Source organism: Phyllobates terribilis, unplaced genomic scaffold (assembly GCF_046119375.1).
Source record: "Phyllobates terribilis strain yellow unplaced genomic scaffold, ASM4611937v1 Scaffold_40__1_contigs__length_11209783, whole genome shotgun sequence".
NCBI lineage: Eukaryota > Metazoa > Chordata > Amphibia > Anura > Dendrobatidae > Phyllobates > Phyllobates terribilis.
The window spans coordinates 2751580-2778819 of NW_027362800.1; the positions used below are offsets into that span (position 1 = coordinate 2751580).

Below are 27240 nucleotides of genomic sequence, written 5' to 3' on the forward strand. Positions count from 1 at the left end.
GGTGAAAGCTCCAAAATGCTTGCCTAATATGTCTGTTTATCCAAAAGGAAGTATAGAGGGAGAGCTAGATAGATAGCATTGCATTACATTACATTACATGGCAATGCAATGCACAGTTGCTGAAGTTGAACCAAAATGAGCTTGTCATCTGGCTTCTGCAACTTTTAACATGAAAAATCCAATGAGGAGAAGAAAAGCAAAGCCAAAGAGTCCATCCCAAAATCCGACAAACAAGCAAAATGAACAAAAAGCATTGAATTCAATTCTTTCTGATTTTAGAAACTGCATTAAAGAAGGGGTGCACCGGTCCTGGAGATACTGCAATACCAGGTCAATGCGTGGAGTGGACAGAGCAAGCTCTTTTTCCATCTCCCTGTTCTAAAAATCCATTTAATATATGGTCCCCTGATAGGGGACGTATCAGATATTAAACTGATAAGAACAGATACTACACTTGATCTTAGCCAAAAGGCCGAGAAGCGATAACCAGAATTGGTTTCCGACTACGGTGCCACCCAAGGATTCTGAAAAGTCCATTTGTGGAGATGGCCACCTGGACTCCCGTTAAGAAGACATGCTGTCAACCTCTAGATCCCTCACATGCCTGCACTTTTCGGCTTGCTGCTGCTGCAATCCACGCGTTTTAGATCTGCATAACTCCACCTCTTTTAGCACAGTACCCTCAACCCCCGGCTGTTCCCACCCGCCTCAACACCGTTGGAAGGGAGGAGAACCAATTAAGGCGGGGGGGGGGGGGGTGGAACGAGCAGCTGTCTACCCTTAGCAGGAGGGTTGCTGATTAATTACCTCTCCTGCTGCTGCTGCTGCTGGCTGTCCAGCAGCAGACTGAAGGTGGCTGCTGCTGTGCGCAGGTATATAAAGGCTCAGAGCCTATTATGACACGCGCAGCCAGCGTTCCATTGCCACATTCCGTCTACTGCAGGCGGGATACCTGGATGGCTGAATGTCACTGAGAAGCTCACAGAGACCGCCATAAGCAACAGTTTAAAAGAATGCCACAGACTAATCAACCAAACTTTTTGGGTTGGTTTCTCTTTTATAGTCTGCAGGCATTAAATGAAAGAAGTCAGTGTTCCAGCAGAGGGAGACAACGTTTCAGAAAAGGCATTGTAGCAAACCAAAAAAGAAATTTTAAGCGCAGCAGAGTAACCAGCTCACATACCTGTTAGCTCAGGTGAGTTTAAAAGGCTGCTGTTGATAACAAGGGCATTTGCTAAATAGATGGTGTGTGTGCAACAATATACTGAAAGGTCAATTATATTGTGCAGCTTATCTCACCACCTGTAGTTATTTAGGTGAAAGCTCCAAAATGCTTGCCTAATATGTCTGTTTATCCAAAAGGAAGTATAGAGGGAGAGCTAGATAGATAGCATTGCATTACATTACATTACATGGCAATGCAATGCACAGTTGCTGAAGTTGAACCAAAATGAGCTTGTCATCTGGCTTCTGCAACTTTTAACATGAAAAATCCAATGAGGAGAAGAAAAGCAAAGCCAAAGAGTCCATCCCAAAATCCGACAAACAAGCAAAATGAACAAAAAGCATTGAATTCAATTCTTTCTGATTTTAGAAACCGCATTAAAGAAGGGGTGCACCGGTCCTGGAGATACTGCAATACCAGGTCAATGCGTGGAGTGGACAGAGCAAGCTCTTTTTCCATCTCCCTGTTCTAAAAATCCATTTAATATATGGTCCCCAGATAGGGGACGTATCAGATATTAAACTGATAAGAACAGATACTACACTTGATCTTAGCCAAAAGGCCGAGAAGCGATAACCAGAATTGGTTTCCGACTACGGTGCCACCCAAGGATTCTGAAAAGTCCATTTGTGGAGATGGCCACCTGGACTCCCGTTAAGAAGACATGCTGTCAACCTCTAGATCCCTCACATGCCTGCACTTTTCGGCTTGCTGCTGCTGCAATCCACGCGTTTTAGATCTGCATAACTCCACCTCTTTTAGCACAGTACCCTCAACCCCCGGCTGTTCCCACCCGCCTCAACACCGTTGGAAGGGAGGAGAACCAATTAAGGCGGGGGGGGGGGGTGGAACGAGCAGCTGTCTACCCTTAGCAGGAGGGTTGCTGATTAATTACCTCTCCTGCTGCTGCTGCTGCTGGCTGTCCAGCAGCAGACTGAAGGTGGCTGCTGCTGTGCGCAGGTATATAAAGGCTCAGAGCCTATTATGACACGCGCAGCCAGCGTTCCATTGCCACATTCCGTCTACTGCAGGCGGGATACCTGGATGGCTGAATGTCACTGAGAAGCTCACAGAGACCGCCATAAGCAACAGTTTAAAAGAATGCCACAGACTAATCAACCAAACTTTTTGGGTTGGTTTCTCTTTTATAGTCTGCAGGCATTAAATGAAAGAAGTCAGTGTTCCAGCAGAGGGAGACAACGTTTCAGAAAAGGCATTGTAGCAAACCAAAAAAGAAATTTTAAGCGCAGCAGAGTAACCAGCTCACATACCTGTTAGCTCAGGTGAGTTTAAAAGGCTGCTGTTGATAACAAGGGCATTTGCTAAATAGATGGTGTGTGTGCAACAATATACTGAAAGGTCAATTATATTGTGCAGCTTATCTCACCACCTGTAGTTATTTAGGTGAAAGCTCCAAAATGCTTGCCTAATATGTCTGTTTATCCAAAAGGAAGTATAGAGGGAGAGCTAGATAGATAGCATTGCATTACATTACATTACATGGCAATGCAATGCACAGTTGCTGAAGTTGAACCAAAATGAGCTTGTCATCTGGCTTCTGCAACTTTTAACATGAAAAATCCAATGAGGAGAAGAAAAGCAAAGCCAAAGAGTCCATCCCAAAATCCGACAAACAAGCAAAATGAACAAAAAGCATTGAATTCAATTCTTTCTGATTTTAGAAACTGCATTAAAGAAGGGGTGCACCGGTCCTGGAGATACTGCAATACCAGGTCAATGCGTGGAGTGGACAGAGCAAGCTCTTTTTCCATCTCCCTGTTCTAAAAATCCATTTAATATATGGTCCCCAGATAGGGGACGTATCAGATATTAAACTGATAAGAACAGATTTTTTTTTTTTTTTATCGAAAGCCCGAATTCGTGTACAAAACCCGAGTGCGCTTAAAAAAGTGACAAGTGCCACAAAAAAAAGTGCACTAGGATGCTGGTCTTCTTGAAACCCTCCCCAAAAGGAGAAGGGTCCCCCAAACCATTCCCCGTCCCTCCGAGCCAGAAGGCCACAGCGAGGAACAGGGACAAATAGCCACCTCCAGCCGGAGCCAGAGGCGACCCAATCTTACCCCCAATACCTGCCCGAGTTCTCACCCGAGCAAGGCACTGGGAGCCAAAGACTGTGCTCCCCTCCCGGAAGAGGGGAGCCAACAACGCTCTCCTCCCGAAAGAGGAGAGCCAGTGGGGTTCAGGGGAGAGCGGAACCTGATGGCCACACACTCCCCCCCTAGACCTGCCAAGAGAGGAACCCGTAAGGGAACCGCATCCCGACAAAATCCTAGTAAGGACGTGGACACACGTGAAAAAGTGGACACACAGTGACAAAAAAAAATTAAATAAATAGTGAAGGTTTCACAGTATAATACTGCCCGGACCTTCGACCGGGAATTGAAAAATTCCCCATCCTAAGGCCAGAAGGCCCGGAATAAGGGTGTGTGTGAAGAAAGAAATATTGAAGTGCTAGTGCAAATGTGCCATAAACTCAAGTGGGGTTCCCAATCCCAGTGAGTTAAGGCACCCCAGGGTCACCACTCCTGGGGCACTTCACACTTCGGGCTTTCGATCTTCCCCGGCCCAATGGCGTCGATCCTGGGGGGCCATGCTTTCCACCAGATGACTATATTAGCCACCTGGCGTACTAACAAGCGCCTAAACCCCAGTGTGCATAATGTATCAATCTACTAGGGCGGCCAACATCCAAAACCGCCTTTTCGAAAGATACTACACTTGATCTTAGCCAAAAGGCCGAGAAGCGATAACCAGAATTGGTTTCCGACTACGGTGCCACCCAAGGATTCTGAAAAGTCCATTTGTGGAGATGGCCACCTGGACTCCCGTTAAGAAGACATGCTGTCAACCTCTAGATCCCTCACATGCCTGCACTTTTCGGCTTGCTGCTGCTGCAATCCACGCGTTTTAGATCTGCATAACTCCACCTCTTTTAGCACAGTACCCTCAACCCCCGGCTGTTCCCACCCGCTTCAACACCGTTGGAAGGGAGGAGAACCAATTAAGGCGGGGGGGGGGGTGGAACGAGCAGCTGTCTACCCTTAGCAGGAGGGTTGCTGATTAATTACCTCTCCTGCTGCTGCTGCTGCTGGCTGTCCAGCAGCAGACTGAAGGTGGCTGCTGCTGTGCGCAGGTATATAAAGGCTCAGAGCCTATTATGACACGCGCAGCCAGCGTTCCATTGCCACATTCCGTCTACTGCAGGCGGGATACCTGGATGGCTGAATGTCACTGAGAAGCTCACAGAGACCGCCATAAGCAACAGTTTAAAAGAATGCCACAGACTAATCAACCAAACTTTTTGGGTTGGTTTCTCTTTTATAGTCTGCAGGCATTAAATGAAAGAAGTCAGTGTTCCAGCAGAGGGAGACAACGTTTCAGAAAAGGAATTGTAGAAAAACAAAAAAGAAATTTTAAGCGCAGCAGAGTAACCAGCTCACATACCTGTTAGCTCAGGTGAGTTTAAAAGGCTGCTGTTGATAACAAGGGCATTTGCTAAATAGATGGTGTGTGTGCAACAATATACTGAAAGGTCAATTATATTGTGCAGCTTATCTCACCACCTGTAGTTATTTAGGTGAAAGCTCCAAAATGCTTGCCTAATATGTCTGTTTATCCAAAAGGAAGTATAGAGGGAGAGCTAGATAGATAGCATTGCATTACATTACATTACATGGCAATGCAATGCACAGTTGCTGAAGTTGAACCAAAATGAGCTTGTCATCTGGCTTCTGCAACTTTTAACATGAAAAATCCAATGAGGAGAAGAAAAGCAAAGCCAAAGAGTCCATCCCAAAATCCGACAAACAAGCAAAATGAACAAAAAGCATTGAATTCAATTCTTTCTGATTTTAGAAACTGCATTAAAGAAGGGGTGCACCGGTCCTGGAGATACTGCAATACCAGGTCAATGCGTGGAGTGGACAGAGCAAGCTCTTTTTCCATCTCCCTGTTCTAAAAATCCATTTAATATATGGTCCCCAGATAGGGGACGTATCAGATATTAAACTGATAAGAACAGATACTACACTTGATCTTAGCCAAAAGGCCGAGAAGCGATAACCAGAATTGGTTTCCGACTACGGTGCCACCCAAGGATTCTGAAAAGTCCATTTGTGGAGATGGCCACCTGGACTCCCGTTAAGAAGACATGCTGTCAACCTCTAGATCCCTCACATGCCTGCACTTTTCGGCTTGCTGCTGCTGCAATCCACGCGTTTTAGATCTGCATAACTCCACCTCTTTTAGCACAGTACCCTCAACCCCCGGCTGTTCCCACCCGCCTCAACACCGTTGGAAGGGAGGAGAACCAATTAAGGCGGGGGGGGGGGTGGAACGAGCAGCTGTCTACCCTTAGCAGGAGGGTTGCTGATTAATTACCTCTCCTGCTGCTGCTGCTGCTGGCTGTCCAGCAGCAGACTGAAGGTGGCTGCTGCTGTGCGCAGGTATATAAAGGCTCAGAGCCTATTATGACACGCGCAGCCAGCGTTCCATTGCCACATTCCGTCTACTGCAGGCGGGATACCTGGATGGCTGAATGTCACTGAGAAGCTCACAGAGACCACCATAAGCAACAGTTTAAAAGAATGTCACAGACTAATCAACCAAACTTTTTGGGTTGGTTTCTCTTTTATAGTCTGCAGGCATTAAATGAAAGAAGTCAGTGTTCCAGCAGAGGGAGACAACGTTTCAGAAAAGGCATTGTAGCAAACCAAAAAAGAAATTTTAAGCGCAGCAGAGTAACCAGCTCACATACCTGTTAGCTCAGGTGAGTTTAAAAGGCTGCTGTTGATAACAAGGGCATTTGCTAAATAGATGGTGTGTGTGCAACAATATACTGAAAGGTCAATTATATTGTGCAGCTTATCTCACCACCTGTAGTTATTTAGGTGAAAGCTCCAAAATGCTTGCCTAATATGTCTGTTTATCCAAAAGGAAGTATAGAGGGAGAGCTAGATAGATAGCATTGCATTACATTACATTACATGGCAATGCAATGCACAGTTGCTGAAGTTGAACCAAAATGAGCTTGTCATCTGGCTTCTGCAACTTTTAACATGAAAAATCCAATGAGGAGAAGAAAAGCAAAGCCAAAGAGTCCATCCCAAAATCCGACAAACAAGCAAAATGAACAAAAAGCATTGAATTCAATTCTTTCTGATTTTAGAAACTGCATTAAAGAAGGGGTGCACCGGTCCTGGAGATACTGCAATACCAGGTCAATGCGTGGAGTGGACAGAGCAAGCTCTTTTTCCATCTCCCTGTTCTAAAAATCCATTTAATATATGGTCCCCAGATAGGGGACGTATCAGATATTAAACTGATAAGAACAGATTTTTTTTTTTTTTTATCGAAAGCCCGAATTCGTGTACAAAACCCGAGTGCGCTTAAAAAAGTGACAAGTGCCACAAAAAAAAGTGCACTAGGATGCTGGTCTTCTTGAAACCCTCTCCAAAAGGAGAAGGGTCCCCCAAACCATTCCCCGTCCCTCCGAGCCAGAAGGCCACAGCGAGGAACAGGGACAAATAGCCACCTCCAGCCGGAGCCAGAGGCGACCCAATCTTACCCCCAATACCTGCCCGAGTTCTCACCCGAGCAAGGCACTGGGAGCCAAAGACTGTGCTCCCCTCCCGGAAGAGGGGAGCCAACAACGCTCTCCTCCCGAAAGAGGAGAGCCAGTGGGGTTCAGGGGAGAGCGGAACCTGATGGCCACACACTCCCCCCCTAGACCTGCCAAGAGAGGAACCCGTAAGGGAACCGCATCCCGACAAAATCCTAGTAAGGACGTGGACACACGTGAAAAAGTGGACACACAGTGACAAAAAAAAATTAAATAAATAGTGAAGGTTTCACAGTATAATACTGCCCGGACCTTCGACCGGGAATTGAAAAATTCCCCATCCTAAGGCCAGAAGGCCCGGAATAAGGGTGTGTGTGAAGAAAGAAATATTGAAGTGCTAGTGCAAATGTGCCATAAACTCAAGTGGGGTTCCCAATCCCAGTGAGTTAAGGCACCCCAGGGTCACCACTCCTGGGGCACTTCACACTTCGGGCTTTCGATCTTCCCCGGCCCAATGGCGTCGATCCTGGGGGGCCATGCTTTCCACCAGATGACTATATTAGCCACCTGGCGTACTAACAAGCGCCTAAACCCCAGTGTGCATAATGTATCAATCTACTAGGGCGGCCAACATCCAAAACCGCCTTTTCGAAAGATACTACACTTGATCTTAGCCAAAAGGCCGAGAAGCGATAACCAGAATTGGTTTCCGACTACGGTGCCACCCAAGGATTCTGAAAAGTCCATTTGTGGAGATGGCCACCTGGACTCCCGTTAAGAAGACATGCTGTCAACCTCTAGATCCCTCACATGCCTGCACTTTTCGGCTTGCTGCTGCTGCAATCCACGCGTTTTAGATCTGCATAACTCCACCTCTTTTAGCACAGTACCCTCAACCCCCGGCTGTTCCCACCCGCTTCAACACCGTTGGAAGGGAGGAGAACCAATTAAGGCGGGGGGGGGGGGTGGAACGAGCAGCTGTCTACCCTTAGCAGGAGGGTTGCTGATTAATTACCTCTCCTGCTGCTGCTGCTGCTGGCTGTCCAGCAGCAGACTGAAGGTGGCTGCTGCTGTGCGCAGGTATATAAAGGCTCAGAGCCTATTATGACACGCGCAGCCAGCGTTCCATTGCCACATTCCGTCTACTGCAGGCGGGATACCTGGATGGCTGAATGTCACTGAGAAGCTCACAGAGACCGCCATAAGCAACAGTTTAAAAGAATGCCACAGACTAATCAACCAAACTTTTTGGGTTGGTTTCTCTTTTATAGTCTGCAGGCATTAAATGAAAGAAGTCAGTGTTCCAGCAGAGGGAGACAACGTTTCAGAAAAGGAATTGTAGAAAAACAAAAAAGAAATTTTAAGCGCAGCAGAGTAACCAGCTCACATACCTGTTAGCTCAGGTGAGTTTAAAAGGCTGCTGTTGATAACAAGGGCATTTGCTAAATAGATGGTGTGTGTGCAACAATATACTGAAAGGTCAATTATATTGTGCAGCTTATCTCACCACCTGTAGTTATTTAGGTGAAAGCTCCAAAATGCTTGCCTAATATGTCTGTTTATCCAAAAGGAAGTATAGAGGGAGAGCTAGATAGATAGCATTGCATTACATTACATTACATGGCAATGCAATGCACAGTTGCTGAAGTTGAACCAAAATGAGCTTGTCATCTGGCTTCTGCAACTTTTAACATGAAAAATCCAATGAGGAGAAGAAAAGCAAAGCCAAAGAGTCCATCCCAAAATCCGACAAACAAGCAAAATGAACAAAAAGCATTGAATTCAATTCTTTCTGATTTTAGAAACTGCATTAAAGAAGGGGTGCACCGGTCCTGGAGATACTGCAATACCAGGTCAATGCGTGGAGTGGACAGAGCAAGCTCTTTTTCCATCTCCCTGTTCTAAAAATCCATTTAATATATGGTCCCCAGATAGGGGACGTATCAGATATTAAACTGATAAGAACAGATACTACACTTGATCTTAGCCAAAAGGCCGAGAAGCGATAACCAGAATTGGTTTCCGACTACGGTGCCACCCAAGGATTCTGAAAAGTCCATTTGTGGAGATGGCCACCTGGACTCCCGTTAAGAAGACATGCTGTCAACCTCTAGATCCCTCACATGCCTGCACTTTTCGGCTTGCTGCTGCTGCAATCCACGCGTTTTAGATCTGCATAACTCCACCTCTTTTAGCACAGTACCCTCAACCCCCGGCTGTTCCCACCCGCCTCAACACCGTTGGAAGGGAGGAGAACCAATTAAGGCGGGGGGGGGGGGGTGGAACGAGCAGCTGTCTACCCTTAGCAGGAGGGTTGCTGATTAATTACCTCTCCTGCTGCTGCTGCTGCTGGCTGTCCAGCAGCAGACTGAAGGTGGCTGCTGCTGTGCGCAGGTATATAAAGGCTCAGAGCCTATTATGACACGCGCAGCCAGCGTTCCATTGCCACATTCCGTCTACTGCAGGCGGGATACCTGGATGGCTCAATGTCACTGAGAAGCTCACAGAGACCACCATAAGCAACAGTTTAAAAGAATGTCACAGACTAATCAACCAAACTTTTTGGGTTGGTTTCTCTTTTATAGTCTGCAGGCATTAAATGAAAGAAGTCAGTGTTCCAGCAGAGGGAGACAACGTTTCAGAAAAGGCATTGTAGCAAACCAAAAAAGAAATTTTAAGCGCAGCAGAGTAACCAGCTCACATACCTGTTAGCTCAGGTGAGTTTAAAAGGCTGCTGTTGATAACAAGGGCATTTGCTAAATAGATGGTGTGTGTGCAACAATATACTGAAAGGTCAATTATATTGTGCAGCTTATCTCACCACCTGTAGTTATTTAGGTGAAAGCTCCAAAATGCTTGCCTAATATGTCTGTTTATCCAAAAGGAAGTATAGAGGGAGAGCTAGATAGATAGCATTGCATTACATTACATTACATGGCAATGCAATGCACAGTTGCTGAAGTTGAACCAAAATGAGCTTGTCATCTGGCTTCTGCAACTTTTAACATGAAAAATCCAATGAGGAGAAGAAAAGCAAAGCCAAAGAGTCCATCCCAAAATCCGACAAACAAGCAAAATGAACAAAAAGCATTGAATTCAATTCTTTCTGATTTTAGAAACTGCATTAAAGAAGGGGTGCACCGGTCCTGGAGATACTGCAATACCAGGTCAATGCGTGGAGTGGACAGAGCAAGCTCTTTTTCCATCTCCCTGTTCTAAAAATCCATTTAATATATGGTCCCCAGATAGGGGACGTATCAGATATTAAACTGATAAGAACAGATACTACACTTGATCTTAGCCAAAAGGCCGAGAAGCGATAACCAGAATTGGTTTCCGACTACGGTGCCACCCAAGGATTCTGAAAAGTCCATTTGTGGAGATGGCCACCTGGACTCCCGTTAAGAAGACATGCTGTCAACCTCTAGATCCCTCACATGCCTGCACTTTTCGGCTTGCTGCTGCTGCAATCCACGCGTTTTAGATCTGCATAACTCCACCTCTTTTAGCACAGTACCCTCAACCCCCGGCTGTTCCCACCCGCCTCAACACCGTTGGAAGGGAGGAGAACCAATTAAGGTGGGGGGGGGTGGAACGAGCAGCTGTCTACCCTTAGCAGGAGGGTTGCTGATTAATTACCTCTCCTGCTGCTGCTGCTGCTGGCTGTCCAGCAGCAGACTGAAGGTGGCTGCTGCTGTGCGCAGGTATATAAAGGCTCAGAGCCTATTATGACACGCGCAGCCAGCGTTCCATTGCCACATTCCGTCTACTGCAGGCGGGATACCTGGATGGCTGAATGTCACTGAGAAGCTCACAGAGACCGCCATAAGCAACAGTTTAAAAGAATGCCACAGACTAATCAACCAAACTTTTTGGGTTGGTTTCTCTTTTATAGTCTGCAGGCATTAAATGAAAGAAGTCAGTGTTCCAGCAGAGGGAGACAACGTTTCAGAAAAGGCATTGTAGCAAACCAAAAAAGAAATTTTAAGCGCAGCAGAGTAACCAGCTCACATACCTGTTAGCTCAGGTGAGTTTAAAAGGCTGCTGTTGATAACAAGGGCATTTGCTAAATAGATGGTGTGTGTGCAACAATATACTGAAAGGTCAATTATATTGTGCAGCTTATCTCACCACCTGTAGTTATTTAGGTGAAAGCTCCAAAATGCTTGCCTAATATGTCTGTTTATCCAAAAGGAAGTATAGAGGGAGAGCTAGATAGATAGCATTGCATTACATTACATTACATGGCAATGCAATGCACAGTTGCTGAAGTTGAACCAAAATGAGCTTGTCATCTGGCTTCTGCAACTTTTAACATGAAAAATCCAATGAGGAGAAGAAAAGCAAAGCCAAAGAGTCCATCCCAAAATCCGACAAACAAGCAAAATGAACAAAAAGCATTGAATTCAATTCTTTCTGATTTTAGAAACTGCATTAAAGAAGGGGTGCACCGGTCCTGGAGATACTGCAATACCAGGTCAATGCGTGGAGTGGACAGAGCAAGCTCTTTTTCCATCTCCCTGTTCTAAAAATCCATTTAATATATGGTCCCCAGATAGGGGACGTATCAGATATTAAACTGATAAGAACAGATACTACACTTGATCTTAGCCAAAAGGCCGAGAAGCGATAACCAGAATTGGTTTCCGACTACGGTGCCACCCAAGGATTCTGAAAAGTCCATTTGTGGAGATGGCCACCTGGACTCCCGTTAAGAAGACATGCTGTCAACCTCTAGATCCCTCACATGCCTGCACTTTTCGGCTTGCTGCTGCTGCAATCCACGCGTTTTAGATCTGCATAACTCCACCTCTTTTAGCACAGTACCCTCAACCCCCGGCTGTTCCCACCCGCCTCAACACCGTTGGAAGGGAGGAGAACCAATTAAGGCGGGGGGGGGGGGTGGAACGAGCAGCTGTCTACCCTTAGCAGGAGGGTTGCTGATTAATTACCTCTCCTGCTGCTGCTGCTGCTGGCTGTCCAGCAGCAGACTGAAGGTGGCTGCTGCTGTGCGCAGGTATATAAAGGCTCAGAGCCTATTATGACACGCGCAGCCAGCGTTCCATTGCCACATTCCGTCTACTGCAGGCGGGATACCTGGATGGCTGAATGTCACTGAGAAGCTCACAGAGACCGCCATAAGCAACAGTTTAAAAGAATGCCACAGACTAATCAACCAAACTTTTTGGGTTGGTTTCTCTTTTATAGTCTGCAGGCATTAAATGAAAGAAGTCAGTGTTCCAGCAGAGGGAGACAACGTTTCAGAAAAGGCATTGTAGCAAACCAAAAAAGAAATTTTAAGCGCAGCAGAGTAACCAGCTCACATACCTGTTAGCTCAGGTGAGTTTAAAAGGCTGCTGTTGATAACAAGGGCATTTGCTAAATAGATGGTGTGTGTGCAACAATATACTGAAAGGTCAATTATATTGTGCAGCTTATCTCACCACCTGTAGTTATTTAGGTGAAAGCTCCAAAATGCTTGCCTAATATGTCTGTTTATCCAAAAGGAAGTATAGAGGGAGAGCTAGATAGATAGCATTGCATTACATTACATTACATGGCAATGCAATGCACAGTTGCTGAAGTTGAACCAAAATGAGCTTGTCATCTGGCTTCTGCAACTTTTAACATGAAAAATCCAATGAGGAGAAGAAAAGCAAAGCCAAAGAGTCCATCCCAAAATCCGACAAACAAGCAAAATGAACAAAAAGCATTGAATTCAATTCTTTCTGATTTTAGAAAATGCATTAAAGAAGGGGTGCACCGGTCCTGGAGATACTGCAATACCAGTTCAATGCGTGGAGTGGACAGAGCAAGCTCTTTTTCCATCTCCCTGTTCTAAAAATCCATTTAATATATGGTCCCCAGATAGGGGACGTATCAGATATTAAACTGATAAGAACAGATACTACACTTGATCTTAGCCAAAAGGCCGAGAAGCGATAACCAGAATTGGTTTCCGACTACGGTGCCACCCAAGGATTCTGAAAAGTCCATTTGTGGAGATGGCCACCTTGACTCCCGTTAAGAAGACATGCTGTCAACCTCTAGATCCCTCACATGCCTGCACTTTTCGGCTTGCTGCTGCTGCAATCCACGCGTTTTAGATCTGCATAACTCCACCTCTTTTAGCACAGTACCCTCAACCCCCGGCTGTTCCCACCCGCCTCAACACCGTTGGAAGGGAGGAGAACCAATTAAGGCGGGGGGGGGTGGAACGAGCAGCTGTCTACCCTTAGCAGGAGGGTTGCTGATTAATTACCTCTCCTGCTGCTGCTGCTGCTGGCTGTCCAGCAGCAGACTGAAGGTGGCTGCTGCTGTGCGCAGGTATATAAAGGCTCAGAGCCTATTATGACACGCGCAGCCAGCGTTCCATTGCCACATTCCGTCTACTGCAGGCGGGATACCTGGATGGCTGAATGTCACTGAGAAGCTCACAGAGACCGCCATAAGCAACAGTTTAAAAGAATGCCACAGACTAATCAACCAAACTTTTTGGGTTGGTTTCTCTTTTATAGTCTGCAGGCATTAAATGAAAGAAGTCAGTGTTCCAGCAGAGGGAGACAACGTTTCAGAAAAGGCATTGTAGCAAACCAAAAAAGAAATTTTAAGCGCAGCAGAGTAACCAGCTCACATACCTGTTAGCTCAGGTGAGTTTAAAAGGCTGCTGTTGATAAGAAGGGCATTTGCTAAATAGATGGTGTGTGTGCAACAATATACTGAAAGGTCAATTATATTGTGCAGCTTATCTCACCACCTGTAGTTATTTAGGTGAAAGCTCCAAAATGCTTGCCTAATATGTCTGTTTATCCAAAAGGAAGTATAGAGGGAGAGCTAGATAGATAGCATTGCATTACATTACATTACATGGCAATGCAATGCACAGTTGCTGAAGTTGAACCAAAATGAGCTTGTCATCTGGCTTCTGCAACTTTTAACATGAAAAATCCAATGAGGAGAAGAAAAGCAAAGCCAAAGAGTCCATCCCAAAATCCGACAAACAAGCAAAATGAACAAAAAGCATTGAATTCAATTCTTTCTGATTTTAGAAACTGCATTAAAGAAGGGGTGCACCGGTCCTGGAGATACTGCAATACCAGGTCAATGCGTGGAGTGGACAGAGCAAGCTCTTTTTCCATCTCCCTGTTCTAAAAATCCATTTAATATATGGTCCCCAGATAGGGGACGTATCAGATATTAAACTGATAAGAACAGATACTACACTTGATCTTAGCCAAAAGGCCGAGAAGCGATAACCAGAATTGGTTTCCGACTACGGTGCCACCCAAGGATTCTGAAAAGTCCATTTGTGGAGATGGCCACCTGGACTCCCGTTAAGAAGACATGCTGTCAACCCCTAGATCCCTCACATGCCTGCACTTTTCGGCTTGCTGCTGCTGCAATCCACGCGTTTTAGATCTGCATAACTCCACCTCTTTTAGCACAGTACCCTCAACCCCCGGCTGTTCCCACCCGCCTCAACACCGTTGGAAGGGAGGAGAACCAATTAAGGCGGGGGGGGGGGGTGGAACGAGCAGCTGTCTACCCTTAGCAGGAGGGTTGCTGATTAATTACCTCTCCTGCTGCTGCTGCTGCTGGCTGTCCAGCAGCAGACTGAAGGTGGCTGCTGCTGTGCGCAGGTATATAAAGGCTCAGAGCCTATTATGACACGCGCAGCCAGCGTTCCATTGCCACATTCCGTCTACTGCAGGCGGGATACCTGGATGGCTGAATGTCACTGAGAAGCTCACAGAGACCGCCATAAGCAACAGTTTAAAAGAATGCCACAGACTAATCAACCAAACTTTTTGGGTTGGTTTCTCTTTTATAGTCTGCAGGCATTAAATGAAAGAAGTCAGTGTTCCAGCAGAGGGAGACTACGTTTCAGAAAAGGCATTGTAGCAAACCAAAAAAGAAATTTTAAGCGCAGCAGAGTAACCAGCTCACATACCTGTTAGCTCAGGTGAGTTTAAAAGGCTGCTGTTGATAACAAGGGCATTTGCTAAATAGATGGTGTGTGTGCAACAATATACTGAAAGGTCAATTATATTGTGCAGCTTATCTCACCACCTGTAGTTATTTAGGTGAAAGCTCCAAAATGCTTGCCTAATATGTCTGTTTATCCAAAAGGAAGTATAGAGGGAGAGCTAGATAGATAGCATTGCATTACATTACATTACATGGCAATGCAATGCACAGTTGCTGAAGTTGAACCAAAATGAGCTTGTCATCTGGCTTCTGCAACTTTTAACATGAAAAATCCAATGAGGAGAAGAAAAGCAAAGCCAAAGAGTCCATCCCAAAATCCGACAAACAAGCAAAATGAACAAAAAGCATTGAATTCAATTCTTTCTGATTTTAGAAACTGCATTAAAGAAGGGGTGCACCGGTCCTGGAGATACTGCAATACCAGGTCAATGCGTGGAGTGGACAGAGCAAGCTCTTTTTCCATCTCCCTGTTCTAAAAATCCATTTAATATATGGTCCCCAGATAGGGGACGTATCAGAAATTAAACTGATAAGAACAGATACTACACTTGATCTTAGCCAAAAGGCCGAGAAGCGATAACCAGAATTGGTTTCCGACTACGGTGCCACCCAAGGATTCTGAAAAGTCCATTTGTGGAGATGGCCACCTGGACTCCCGTTAAGAAGACATGCTGTCAACCTCTAGATCCCTCACATGCCTGCACTTTTCGGCTTGCTGCTGCTGCAATCCACGCGTTTTAGATCTGCATAACTCCACCTCTTTTAGCACAGTACCCTCAACCCCCGGCTGTTCCCACCCGCCTCAACACCGTTGGAAGGGAGGAGAACCAATTAAGGCGGGGGGGGGGGTGGAACGAGCAGCTGTCTACCCTTAGCAGGAGGGTTGCTGATTAATTACCTCTCCTGCTGCTGCTGCTGCTGGCTGTCCAGCAGCAGACTGAAGGTGGCTGCTGCTGTGCGCAGGTATATAAAGGCTCAGAGCCTATTATGACACGCGCAGCCAGCGTTCCATTGCCACATTCCGTCTACTGCAGGCGGGATACCTGGATGGCTGAATGTCACTGAGAAGCTCACAGAGACCGCCATAAGCAACAGTTTAAAAGAATGCCACAGACTAATCAACCAAACTTTTTGGGTTGGTTTCTCTTTTATAGTCTGCAGGCATTAAATGAAAGAAGTCAGTGTTCCAGCAGAGGGAGACAACGTTTCAGAAAAGGCATTGTAGCAAACCAAAAAAGAAATTTTAAGCGCTGCAGAGTAACCAGCTCACATACCTGTTAGCTCAGGTGAGTTTAAAAGGCTGCTGTTGATAACAAGGGCATTTGCTAAATAGATGGTGTGTGTGCAACAATATACTGAAAGGTCAATTATATTGTGCAGCTTATCTCACCACCTGTAGTTATTTAGGTGAAAGCTCCAAAATGCTTGCCTAATATGTCTGTTTATCCAAAAGGAAGTATAGAGGGAGAGCTAGATAGATAGCATTGCATTACATTACATTACATGGCAATGCAATGCACAGTTGCTGAAGTTGAACCAAAATGAGCTTGTCATCTGGCTTCTGCAACTTTTAACATGAAAAATCCAATGAGGAGAAGAAAAGCAAAGCCAAAGAGTCCATCCCAAAATCCGACAAACAAGCCAAATGAACAAAAAGCATTGAATTCAATTCTTTCTGATTTTAGAAACTGCATTAAAGAAGGGGTGCACCGGTCCTGGAGATACTGCAATACCAGGTCAATGCGTGGAGTGGACAGAGCAAGCTCTTTTTCCATCTCCCTGTTCTAAAAATCCATTTAATATATGGTCCCCAGATAGGGGACGTATCAGATATTAAACTGATAAGAACAGATACTACACTTGATCTTAGCCAAAAGGCCGAGAAGCGATAACCAGAATTGGTTTCCGACTACGGTGCCACCCAAGGATTCTGAAAAGTCCATTTGTGGAGATGGCCACCTGGACTCCCGTTAAGAAGACATGCTGTCAACCTCTAGATCCCTCACATGCCTGCACTTTTCGGCTTGCTGCTGCTGCAATCCACGCGTTTTAGATCTGCATAACTCCACCTCTTTTAGCACAGTACCCTCAACCCCCGGCTGTTCCCACCCGCCTCAACACCGTTGGAAGGGAGGAGAACCAATTAAGGCGGGGGGGGGGGTGGAACGAGCAGCTGTCTACCCTTAGCAGGAGGGTTGCTGATTAATTACCTCTCCTGCTGCTGCTGCTGCTGGCTGTCCAGCAGCAGACTGAAGGTGGCTGCTGCTGTGCGCAGGTATATAAAGGCTCAGAGCCTATTATGACACGCGCAGCCAGCGTTCCATTGCCACATTCCGTCTACTGCAGGCGGGATACCTGGATGGCTGAATGTCACTGAGAAGCTCACAGAGACCGCCATAAGCAACAGTTTAAAAGAATGCCACAGACTAATCAACCAAACTTTTTGGGTTGGTTTCTCTTTTATAGTCTGCAGGCATTAAATGAAAGAAGTCAGTGTTCCAGCAGAGGGAGACAACGTTTCAGAAAAGGCATTGTAGCAAACCAAAAAAGAAATTTTAAGCGCAGCAGAGTAACCAGCTCACATACCTGTTAGCTCAGGTGAGTTTAAAAGGCTGCTGTTGATAACAAGGGCATTTGCTAAATAGATGGTGTGTGTGCAACAATATACTGAAAGGTCAATTATATTGTGCAGCTTATCTCACCACCTGTAGTTATTTAGGTGAAAGCTCCAAAATGCTTGCCTAATATGTCTGTTTATCCAAAAGGAAGTATAGAGGGAGAGCTAGATAGATAGCATTGCATTACATTACATTACATGGCAATGCAATGCACAGTTGCTGAAGTTGAACCAAAATGAGCTTGTCATCTGGCTTCTGCAACTTTTAACATGAAAAATCCAATGAGGAGAAGAAATGCAAAGCCAAAGAGTCCATCCCAAAATCCGACAAACAAGCAAAATGAACAAAAAGCATTGAATTCAATTCTTTCTGATTTTAGAAACTGCATTAAAGAAGGGGTGCACCGGTCCTGGAGATACTGCAATACCAGGTCAATGCGTGGAGTGGACAGAGCAAGCTCTTTTTCCATCTCCCTGTTCTAAAAATCCATTTAATATATGGTCCCCAGATAGGGGACGTATCAGATATTAAACTGATAAGAACAGATACTACACTTGATCTTAGCCAAAAGGCCGAGAAGCGATAACCAGAATTGGTTTCCGACTACGGTGCCACCCAAGGATTCTGAAAAGTCCATTTGTGGAGATGGCCACCTGGACTCCCGTTAAGAAGACATGCTGTCAACCTCTAGATCCCTCACATGCCTGCACTTTTCGGCTTGCTGCTGCTGCAATCCACGCGTTTTAGATCTGCATAACTCCACCTCTTTTAGCACAGTACCCTCAACCCCCGGCTGTTCCCACCCGCCTCAACACCGTTGGAAGGGAGGAGAACCAATTAACCAATTAAGGCGGGGGGGGTGGAACGAGCAGCTGTCTACCCTTAGCAGGAGGGTTGCTGATTAATTACCTCTCCTGCTGCTGCTGCTGCTGGCTGTCCAGCAGCAGACTGAAGGTGGCTGCTGCTGTGCGCAGGTATATAAAGGCTCAGAGCCTATTATGACACGCGCAGCCAGCGTTCCATTGCCACATTCCGTCTACTGCAGGCGGGATACCTGGATGGCTGAATGTCACTGAGAAGCTCACAGAGACCGCCATAAGCAACAGTTTAAAAGAATGCCACAGACTAATCAACCAAACTTTTTGGGTTGGTTTCTCTTTTATAGTCTGCAGGCATTAAATGAAAGAAGTCAGTGTTCCAGCAGAGGGAGACAACGTTTCAGAAAAGGCATTGTAGCAAACCAAAAAAGAAATTTTAAGCGCAGCAGAGTAACCAGCTCACATACCTGTTAGCTCAGGTGAGTTTAAAAGGCTGCTGTTGATAACAAGGGCATTTGCTAAATAGATGGTGTGTGTGCAACAATATACTGAAAGGTCAATTATATTGTGCAGCTTATCTCACCACCTGTAGTTATTTAGGTGAAAGCTCCAAAATGCTTGCCTAATATGTCTGTTTATCCAAAAGGAAGTATAGAGGGAGAGCTAGATAGATAGCATTGCATTACATTACATTACATGGCAATGCAATGCACAGTTGCTGAAGTTGAACCAAAATGAGCTTGTCATCTGGCTTCTGCAACTTTTAACATGAAAAATCCAATGAGGAGAAGAAAAGCAAAGCCAAAGAGTCCATCCCAAAATCCGACAAACAAGCAAAATGAACAAAAAGCATTGAATTCAATTCTTTCTGATTTTAGAAACTGCATTAAAGAAGGGGTGCACCGGTCCTGGAGATACTGCAATACCAGGTCAATGCGTGGAGTGGACAGAGCAAGCTCTTTTTCCATCTCCCTGTTCTAAAAATCCATTTAATATATGGTCCCCAGATAGGGGACGTATCAGATATTAAACTGATAAGAACAGATACTACACTTGATCTTAGCCAAAAGGCCGAGAAGCGATAACCAGAATTGGTTTCCGACTACGGTGCCACCCAAGGATTCTGAAAAGTCCATTTGTGGAGATGGCCTCCTGGACTCCCGTTAAGAAGACATGCTGACAACCTCTAGATCCCTCACATGCCTGCACTTTTCGACTTGCTGCTGCTGCAATCCACGCGTTTTAGATCTGCATAACTCCACCTCTTTTAGCACAGTACCCTCAACCCCCGGCTGTTCCCACCCGCCTCAACACCGTTGGAAGGGAGGAGAACCAATTAAGGCGGGGGGGGGGTGGAACGAGCAGCTGTCTACCCTTAGCAGGAGGGTTGCTGATTAATTACCTCTCCTGCTGCTGCTGCTGCTGGCTGTCCAGCAGCAGACTGAAGGTGGCTGCTGCTGTGCGCAGGTATATAAAGGCTCAGAGCCTATTATGACACGCGCAGCCAGCGTTCCATTGCCACATTCCGTCTACTGCAGGCGGGATACCTGGATGGCTGAATGTCACTGAGAAGCTCACAGAGACCGCCATAAGCAACAGTTTAAAAGAATGCCACAGACTAATCAACCAAACTTTTTGGGTTGGTTTCTCTTTTATAGTCTGCAGGCATTAAATGAAAGAAGTCAGTGTTCCAGCAGAGGGAGACAACGTTTCAGAAAAGGCATTGTAGCAAACCAAAAAAGAAATTTTAAGCGCAGCAGAGTAACCAGCTCACATACCTGTTAGCTCAGGTGAGTTTAAAAGGCTGCTGTTGATAACAAGGGCATTTGCTAAATAGATGGTGTGTGTGCAACAATATACTGAAAGGTCAATTATATTGTGCAGCTTATCTCACCACCTGTAGTTATTTAGGTGAAAGCTCCAAAATGCTTGCCTAATATGTCTGTTTATCCAAAAGGAAGTATAGAGGGAGAGCTAGATAGATAGCATTGCATTACATTACATTACATGGCAATGCAATGCACAGTTGCTGAAGTTGAACCAAAATGAGCTTGTCATCTGGCTTCTGCAACTTTTAACATGAAAAATCCAATGAGGAGAAGAAAAGCAAAGCCAAAGAGTCCATCCCAAAATCCGACAAACAAGCAAAATGAACAAAAAGCATTGAATTCAATTCTTTCTGATTTTAGAAACTGCATTAAAGAAGGGGTGCACCGGTCCTGGAGATACTGCAATACCAGGTCAATGCGTGGAGTGGACAGAGCAAGCTCTTTTTCCATCTCCCTGTTCTAAAAATCCATTTAATATATGGTCCCCAGATAGGGGACGTATCAGATATTAAACTGATAAGAACAGATATCTTTTATTAGCACAAAAAATAAGTTAACAGACAGTGTACAGTGCCGCAGCCCAGTACACACAGAATTCTACATCATATTTACATAGCATGAGGATACGACGCACTAACTAGACACATCACACCCCTATGCTACACAAAACACTCAATCTGAAAGAAAAAGCATGTCAATCAATACAGTACGACGAATCGTGATAAGGGATGGGGATTGGGAAAAGGGGGATGGGGAGGGGAAAATCACAGGCCCGAAGGTTTATTGAAAGACAAGACACATAAGGGGAGAGGGGGAGGAGGGGTTTAGTCCTCATCCTCGTCCTCCGGACCATCCACGATGGAATAGTCTCTGAGCAGGCTGTGGATCAGCCTGCGGCAGTCCTGGATGGACATCCTCTCCCTCCTCAAGATGAGCCGGTTCCTGGCGACCCAAACGGCATCCTTGAAGCAGTTCATAAGCCTCCTGGATGGCTCCAACGGTATGAACCCCAGGGAAGAGTCCGTAAAGCACAGAATGGTGCGATAGGCTCGCCCTGGGGACAGAGTTCCTCAGGTCGTCCTCAAGGGCAGTCAACAGGCGCTGTGCAAATCCGCAGTCCCAAAAAGTGTGCAAAGATGTTTCCTCCACGAAGGGGCACCTTGGGCAGTACCTGGTCTTGCACAGGTTCCGGGCATGCATGAATGACCGGACGGGCAGTCCGCCCTGAATCGCCATCCACGACAAGTCCTTGTGCCCGTTGGTCAGCCTGTCAGACGACACATTTGTCCACACAGTCTCCAGCGTGTCCTGGTGAAGTCCTGTGATGTTCTCCACGTCATCCTTGGCTCTGATGAGCTTGTGGATAGTTTTGGGCTTCCACAAGTCGGGCTTGAGTCCCTCCAGTTGATGTTCCCCCACAAATCGAACGACGTCTCCGTAGAACCATGGCGTCGTCCAGTTGTAGGGGAAGGAGCTGTCCCACTTGTCCCAGCCGAGTCGCCTCCAAAAAGGAAGCAGGAAGAAGCGAGACATGGACCTGCCCGCGGAGCCATTTTTGACTTGCAAAGTCCGGCGGACACAATCACACACAAAAGAGGATCGCAGGAGGGTGGGGATATCTGGAACGCCCTTCCCACCCTTGCGAGGCTCCTTGTACATGACGGCCCGCCTGACTCTGTCCATCTTGGATCCCCAGACAAAGTGAAACACTGTCCTGGTAATGGCCCTGCACACAGTGACGTGTGGGGGCCAGGCCTGCGCCGTGTACTGCAAGATGGGCAGGACCTCATTACGCAGGACGAGTGCCTTACCCTCACAAGTGAGGTGTCTGAGGCTCCAGAGTCCGATCCGTTGCTTCACTTTGGCCAAGCGTTCTTGCCAGGACTTGAGGGCCGCTCCTTCCTTCCCGAACCAGACTCCCAGCACCTTGAGGAAATCCGGTTGAATGTTGAAGGGGAAGGGGGCGGAGGAGGCCGGCTGCCAATCCCCGAAGAGCATGGCTTCCGACTTCCTGCAGTTGACTTTGGCCCCTGAAGCCCGGCCGAACCTCTCACACGTCTGGACGAGGGCGTCGACTGAACCACGATCAGCGCAGAAGACGGTGACGTCGTCCATGTAGAGCGAGCACTTGACCTCGTGTCGTCCCGGACCCGGTGCGGTGATCCCTCTGATCTCTCCATTCTGCCGGATAGCCTCTGCGAAGAGTTCTATAACACAAACAAAAAGAAGAGGTGATAGAGGGCAGCCTTGTCTGACCCCAGAGAGGACAGGGAAGGGGTCAGTCTTCCAGCCGTTCACCAACACCGAGCTGTGGATATCAAAATACATCAGACGGACATACGAACAAAACATGTTACCCAAACCTAACCGGTGCAGAGCTCGGCCCATGAACTCGTGGGAAACCCGGTCGAAGGCCTTCTCCTGATCCAAGGAGACCAGGGCCGCGTGTGCGCGGCGGACCTTGATGTACTCGACCGTGTCCCGCACGAGAGCGAGGCTGTCTGCGATGCGACGTCCAGGGATGCCGCAGGTCTGGTCCGGGTGGATGATCCGTCCGATGACCGTCTTAAGTCGTGTCGCCATCGTCTTGGCCAGGATCTTGTAGTCCACGTTGAGCAGAGTGATGGGACGCCAATTTCTCAGGTCGCACCTCTCTCCCTTCCGCTTGTACAGGATCGTGACCATTCCTTCCCTCAAAGATGGAGGCATTCTACCCTCCACCACCATCTCCTCGTACAGATCCAACAGGTCCGGACAGATGAGGTCTCCCAGCGCTACATAGAGCTCCGCTGGAAGACCATCACTGCCCGGGGTCCTGCCGGTCCTAAAGGATTTAGCGGCAGAGAGCAATTCGCCCACCATCAGAGGTTTGTCCAAGGCTGCCGTGCCTGCAGGATCAAGATGGTTAGTGATACCTGACAGGAACTTATCAGCAGCGTCGGGGTCGGTAGTCTTGTGGAAGTAGAGTTCGCTGTAGAAGTCGCTGACTACCCTCATCACATCCTCCTTCCCACGTTGCATGTTTCCGCTCTCGTCTCGCAGCTCGTTCAGGGGCGTGTGACCGGCATGAAGTTTCCTGAAAAAGAATGAGTTACATTTCTCACCCTTCTCCAGATTCTCCACTTTGGAACGGAAGACGATTCGCTTGGACTCCTCCTCAAAGTGCCTTTTCAGGCTCTTCTTGGTCTCCTCCAGCTCCTCCCTCACGTCCCAGCCGCAGTGAAGAAGGTCCTGCAGCGACCGCAGCTCGCGCTGCAGCCCTCTGAAGTCCCTCCTCTTCTCACACGCCTGTTGTCGACCCTTGGCCTGAAAGAAACAGCGAAACTCAAGTTTAACATATTCCCACCAATCAGAGACTGTTTGGAAGCTACCCTTGTAGGACTGCCACATTGCGTAGGCTGCTCTCAGCTCCTCCACGACTTCATCCTGAGCCAGCAGAGCACAATTCAGCTTCCAGGAGCCGGGGCCGGACGGAAAACCGTCGCCGAGGACACCTTCTAAGTGAATGGCTCTGTGGTCGGAGAAGAAGCAGGGGACCATCGAGTGCCTACTCTGCCTGACTGCCCGAGAGGTGAACACAAAGTCAATCCTGGAGCGGAGTGAGCCATCGGGTCGGCTCCACGAATAGTTTGTGGAGCCTCTCCCCATGGAGCCCACCACGTCCTGAAGAGAGGCCTCGGTTACCATCTCGATGAGCAGCTTGGACGTGATGTCCAACTTGGCAGATGTGCCAGAACTACGACCATCCTCCTCGATGGGGCAGTTGAAATCCCCGGCCATCACTAAGGTCCTGGTGGTGGCAAGCTGAAGCCGCAGGGTCTGGAAAAGCTCCAAACGCTCATTCTTCAGTGGGGACGCATACACGTTGATGAACCTGACAGGTTCTCCTGCCCAGTTGCCATCTACAACAAGAGCCCTGCCGCAGATGAGCTCCTGGACGGACTCAAGCGTGAATGCGCCCCCCCTGATCAGAATTGCGACCCCCGCAGACTTGCAGTCACCCCCACCAGACCAGTAGGATGGACCGTGGGACCACTCCCTGGCCAGATGTTTGAAGGACCTAGAGGAGGGAAGGGAACATTCCTGCAACATATAAACATCACACAACTGGGAAGTAAGGAAGGCATAAATAGTCTGACGTCTGAACTTGTCCTTGATGCTCCTGACATTAATGGAAAATAAGTTAATATTAGCCATCATGTAGGGAAAAAAGAAAAAGTTAGCGCAGGCAATACACCTTAGTTACCACTCCGGTCGGGTGGTCCCTCATCGGTGTTGACTGCTGGTGACGGGATCACCAGCAGGCCCTCTTCCTCCATCTGGTCAAGCAGCGCGGCCTCGATCTCGGCGACCACCAGTTCCTCCTCTTCTGGCTCGGCCACCAGGGTCTCAACCATGTGCTGCATCTCTTCTGGCTCAGGGAGGGTATCCTCCTTTTCGCCTACGAAATCCAGAATCTTCTTTTTGGAGGATTCAGTAGCAGGGCTGTCCTCCACCTTCCTCTTTCCCCGGGTTGGAACTGGGGAGACAAGAAGGGGAAAATCCTCCTCGGAATAGATAGCGGCGGGTGGAGGAAAGGTTAATTCCACCGCTACCATGGTCTGGGGAGGGAGAGTGGCTGCCGGGGCAGGGGAAAGGACACCTGCTGAGGAGTAGGGGAAGGAGGAAGAGGAAGTGGAATCCTCAGCAGGGGTGGCCGGGGTGGGGGGGGATTGGACGGGGGTGGCAGGGGGAGGGATCGAGAGAGGGGTGACAGAACTCTTACCCTCCTTTGACTTTTTCTTCTGCTTCGGAGCTGCTGGGACCGTCGCTGGGGCTTTGGCCACCGACTCCTTGACCGCTTTGGCCTTGGTCGTCTCAGCCTTGGCCGCTGGGGCCTTGGTCGTCGCGTCCTTGACCTTCACAGGCCTGGTCGTCGGGGCCTTGTCCTCCGGAGCTGGGGTCGTCGCAACCACCGATGCCCAGGATCTCTCACGCTTGGGGCAATCCTTGTACAGATGAGCCGCCAGCCCACACAGGTTGCAGGACGTCTTCTTCGGGCAGTCCTTCGAGCTGTGTCCTGTCACTCGACAAATCCTGCAGGCATCCTCCTTGCAGTCCTTCATCTCGTGGCCGTTCTTGCCGCATCTCCTGCAGTTCCGCGGCATGTCCGGGTAATAGATGAGGCCGTAGGAGTTGCCCAGGGAGAATGTCGGGGGCAGGTGCCGAAGTCCGTCTGAGTACGCCAGGTCCCTGTGAAGTCTAACGGTCACCGACCACTTACCTGTCCAGAAGCCGAGTCCATTCAGGATGTGAGAGGGTTCCTTCACAACCAAACAGAAGCGTCTCAGGAAGGTACAGATGTCTTGGCCTGGGGTGTGCGGGTTGCGCATGGAGACCGTGATCCTCCTTTCGTCCCTCTGGATAGGGCAGCTACCTGTAAAGGCAGAGAAAGAATTATCCGGTCCTTTTGCGCTTACCATTTCCCAGAACCTCCTACAGGTGTTCACAGTGGCGAAGGTGACGAAGAAGATCCCCGTCAAGAAGGTCTGGATGCTGAGGGTGTCCGACCTGGAGAAGCCTCGATCCAGCAGCATCTTCTGGCAGAACACGTCCGAGGACATATCCGGCACCCTCCCATCCACTTCCTTCAGCTTCAGGGCCACCGTCTGCCGCATCCATGGCTCCAGGGCTGGAGCTTCGTGGCGGCGCTTCTGGGGTCCCTTCTGCTGGCCAGTCGTGGAGGCAGAGTCCTTGGGGTCAGAATAGGCTCCTGGCTGGGCCCTCCTGGCTGTCCCCTGCTCCAGGCTCTTCTTTTCGGTCTTCCTCGCAGCGCTTGCCATGGCTTTCCTCCTGCAGTTACTTCTTGGAGCTGGATCTGGAACTCTTCCCGGAATGGGTGGAGCTATGCAGATTCTTCTCCCGTCGTGTTCTGGACAAATTCCCCGAAAGGTCTTTGTCTCGATGATTTTCTTCCTCGAAGATTCCACAGGACAGCCCGATTCTTCTCCGAGTCTTCGTCTTCTTCTGGATTCTTTAGAGCTTCTTCCTCCCACCGATATCCGCCTTCCTTCTCCGATGTCAGCTGGGCTCCGAAGCTCTTCTCCTTCCGAGTTCGATCGCTCTCGTCAAGTGTAGATCGTAGCTCTTGTGTTCTTAAAAGAACAGATACTACACTTGATCTGAGCCAAAAGGCCGAGAAGCGATAACCAGAATTGGTTTCCGACTACGGTGCCACCCAAGGATTCTGAAAAGTCCATTTGTGGAGATGGCCACCTGGACTCCCGTTAAGAAGACATGCTGTCAACCTCTAGATCCCTCACATGCCTGCACTTTTCGGCTTGCTGCTGCTGCAATCCACGCGTTTTAGATCTGCATAACTCCACCTCTTTTAGCACAGTACCCTCAACCCCCGGCTGTTCCCACCCGCCTCAACACCGTTGGAAGGGAGGAGAACCAATTAAGGCGGGGGGGGGGGTGGAACGAGCAGCTGTCTACCCTTAGCAGGAGGGTTGCTGATTAATTACCTCTCCTGCTGCTGCTGCTGCTGGCTGTCCAGCAGCAGACTGAAGGTGGCTGCTGCTGTGCGCAGGTATATAAAGGCTCAGAGCCTATTATGACACGCGCAGCCAGCGTTCCATTGCCACATTCCGTCTACTGCAGGCGGGATACCTGGATGGCTGAATGTCACTGAGAAGCTCACAGAGACCGCCATAAGCAACAGTTTAAAAGAATGCCACAGACTAATCAACCAAACTTTTTGGGTTGGTTTCTCTTTTATAGTCTGCAGGCATTAAATGAAAGAAGTCAGTGTTCCAGCAGAGGGAGACAACGTTTCAGAAAAGGCATTGTAGCAAACCAAAAAAGAAATTTTAAGCGCAGCAGAGTAACCAGCTCACATACCTGTTAGCTCAGGTGAGTTTAAAAGGCTGCTGTTGATAACAAGGGCATTTGCTAAATAGATGGTGTGTGTGCAACAATATACTGAAAGGTCAATTATATTGTGCAGCTTATCTCACCACCTGTAGTTATTTAGGTGAAAGCTCCAAAATGCTTGCCTAATATGTCTGTTTATCCAAAAGGAAGTATAGAGGGAGAGCTAGATAGATAGCATTGCATTACATTACATTACATGGCAATGCAATGCACAGTTGCTGAAGTTGAACCAAAATGAGCTTGTCATCTGGCTTCTGCAACTTTT

The 27240-nt window shown here is 47.8% G+C and overlaps 15 non-coding genes and 3 pseudogenes across 15 annotated transcripts; all 18 read right to left on the reverse strand.

Moving 5' to 3' along the window:
• Positions 1-293: 293 nt before the first annotated feature.
• Positions 294-484, reverse strand: LOC141187504 (U2 spliceosomal RNA). The gene has a single exon (XR_012261684.1). It is a non-coding gene; the product is annotated as a U2 spliceosomal RNA (small nuclear RNA).
• A 1124-nt stretch (positions 485-1608) lies between these two features.
• Positions 1609-1799, reverse strand: LOC141186428 (U2 spliceosomal RNA). The gene has a single exon (XR_012260707.1). It is a non-coding gene; the product is annotated as a U2 spliceosomal RNA (small nuclear RNA).
• A 1122-nt stretch (positions 1800-2921) lies between these two features.
• On the reverse strand, positions 2922-3108 carry LOC141185911 (U2 spliceosomal RNA). The gene has a single exon (XR_012260501.1). It is a non-coding gene; the product is annotated as a U2 spliceosomal RNA (small nuclear RNA).
• Positions 3109-3902: 794 nt separating this feature from the next.
• Positions 3903-3994, reverse strand: LOC141186188 (U2 spliceosomal RNA; annotated as a pseudogene).
• Positions 3995-5115: 1121 nt separating this feature from the next.
• LOC141186429 (U2 spliceosomal RNA) lies at positions 5116-5306 on the reverse strand. The gene has a single exon (XR_012260708.1). It is a non-coding gene; the product is annotated as a U2 spliceosomal RNA (small nuclear RNA).
• A 1121-nt stretch (positions 5307-6427) lies between these two features.
• Positions 6428-6614, reverse strand: LOC141185912 (U2 spliceosomal RNA). The gene has a single exon (XR_012260502.1). It is a non-coding gene; the product is annotated as a U2 spliceosomal RNA (small nuclear RNA).
• Positions 6615-7408: 794 nt separating this feature from the next.
• Positions 7409-7500, reverse strand: LOC141186189 (U2 spliceosomal RNA; annotated as a pseudogene).
• A 1122-nt stretch (positions 7501-8622) lies between these two features.
• On the reverse strand, positions 8623-8813 carry LOC141186430 (U2 spliceosomal RNA). Its single transcript, XR_012260709.1, has one exon. It is a non-coding gene; the product is annotated as a U2 spliceosomal RNA (small nuclear RNA).
• A 1123-nt stretch (positions 8814-9936) lies between these two features.
• LOC141186431 (U2 spliceosomal RNA) lies at positions 9937-10127 on the reverse strand. Its single transcript, XR_012260710.1, has one exon. It is a non-coding gene; the product is annotated as a U2 spliceosomal RNA (small nuclear RNA).
• Positions 10128-11246: 1119 nt separating this feature from the next.
• LOC141186432 (U2 spliceosomal RNA) lies at positions 11247-11437 on the reverse strand. Its single transcript, XR_012260711.1, has one exon. It is a non-coding gene; the product is annotated as a U2 spliceosomal RNA (small nuclear RNA).
• Positions 11438-12559: 1122 nt separating this feature from the next.
• LOC141185010 (U2 spliceosomal RNA) lies at positions 12560-12750 on the reverse strand. The gene has a single exon (XR_012259712.1). It is a non-coding gene; the product is annotated as a U2 spliceosomal RNA (small nuclear RNA).
• Positions 12751-13869: 1119 nt separating this feature from the next.
• On the reverse strand, positions 13870-14060 carry LOC141186434 (U2 spliceosomal RNA). The gene has a single exon (XR_012260713.1). It is a non-coding gene; the product is annotated as a U2 spliceosomal RNA (small nuclear RNA).
• A 1122-nt stretch (positions 14061-15182) lies between these two features.
• Positions 15183-15373, reverse strand: LOC141184398 (U2 spliceosomal RNA). The gene has a single exon (XR_012259157.1). It is a non-coding gene; the product is annotated as a U2 spliceosomal RNA (small nuclear RNA).
• A 1121-nt stretch (positions 15374-16494) lies between these two features.
• LOC141186435 (U2 spliceosomal RNA) lies at positions 16495-16685 on the reverse strand. The gene has a single exon (XR_012260714.1). It is a non-coding gene; the product is annotated as a U2 spliceosomal RNA (small nuclear RNA).
• Positions 16686-17806: 1121 nt separating this feature from the next.
• On the reverse strand, positions 17807-17997 carry LOC141186436 (U2 spliceosomal RNA). Its single transcript, XR_012260715.1, has one exon. It is a non-coding gene; the product is annotated as a U2 spliceosomal RNA (small nuclear RNA).
• Positions 17998-19123: 1126 nt separating this feature from the next.
• On the reverse strand, positions 19124-19314 carry LOC141186438 (U2 spliceosomal RNA). The gene has a single exon (XR_012260716.1). It is a non-coding gene; the product is annotated as a U2 spliceosomal RNA (small nuclear RNA).
• Positions 19315-20434: 1120 nt separating this feature from the next.
• Positions 20435-20617, reverse strand: LOC141185727 (U2 spliceosomal RNA). Its single transcript, XR_012260359.1, has one exon. It is a non-coding gene; the product is annotated as a U2 spliceosomal RNA (small nuclear RNA).
• Positions 20618-26168: 5551 nt separating this feature from the next.
• Positions 26169-26246, reverse strand: LOC141186079 (U2 spliceosomal RNA; annotated as a pseudogene).
• Positions 26247-27240: the final 994 nt, after the last annotated feature.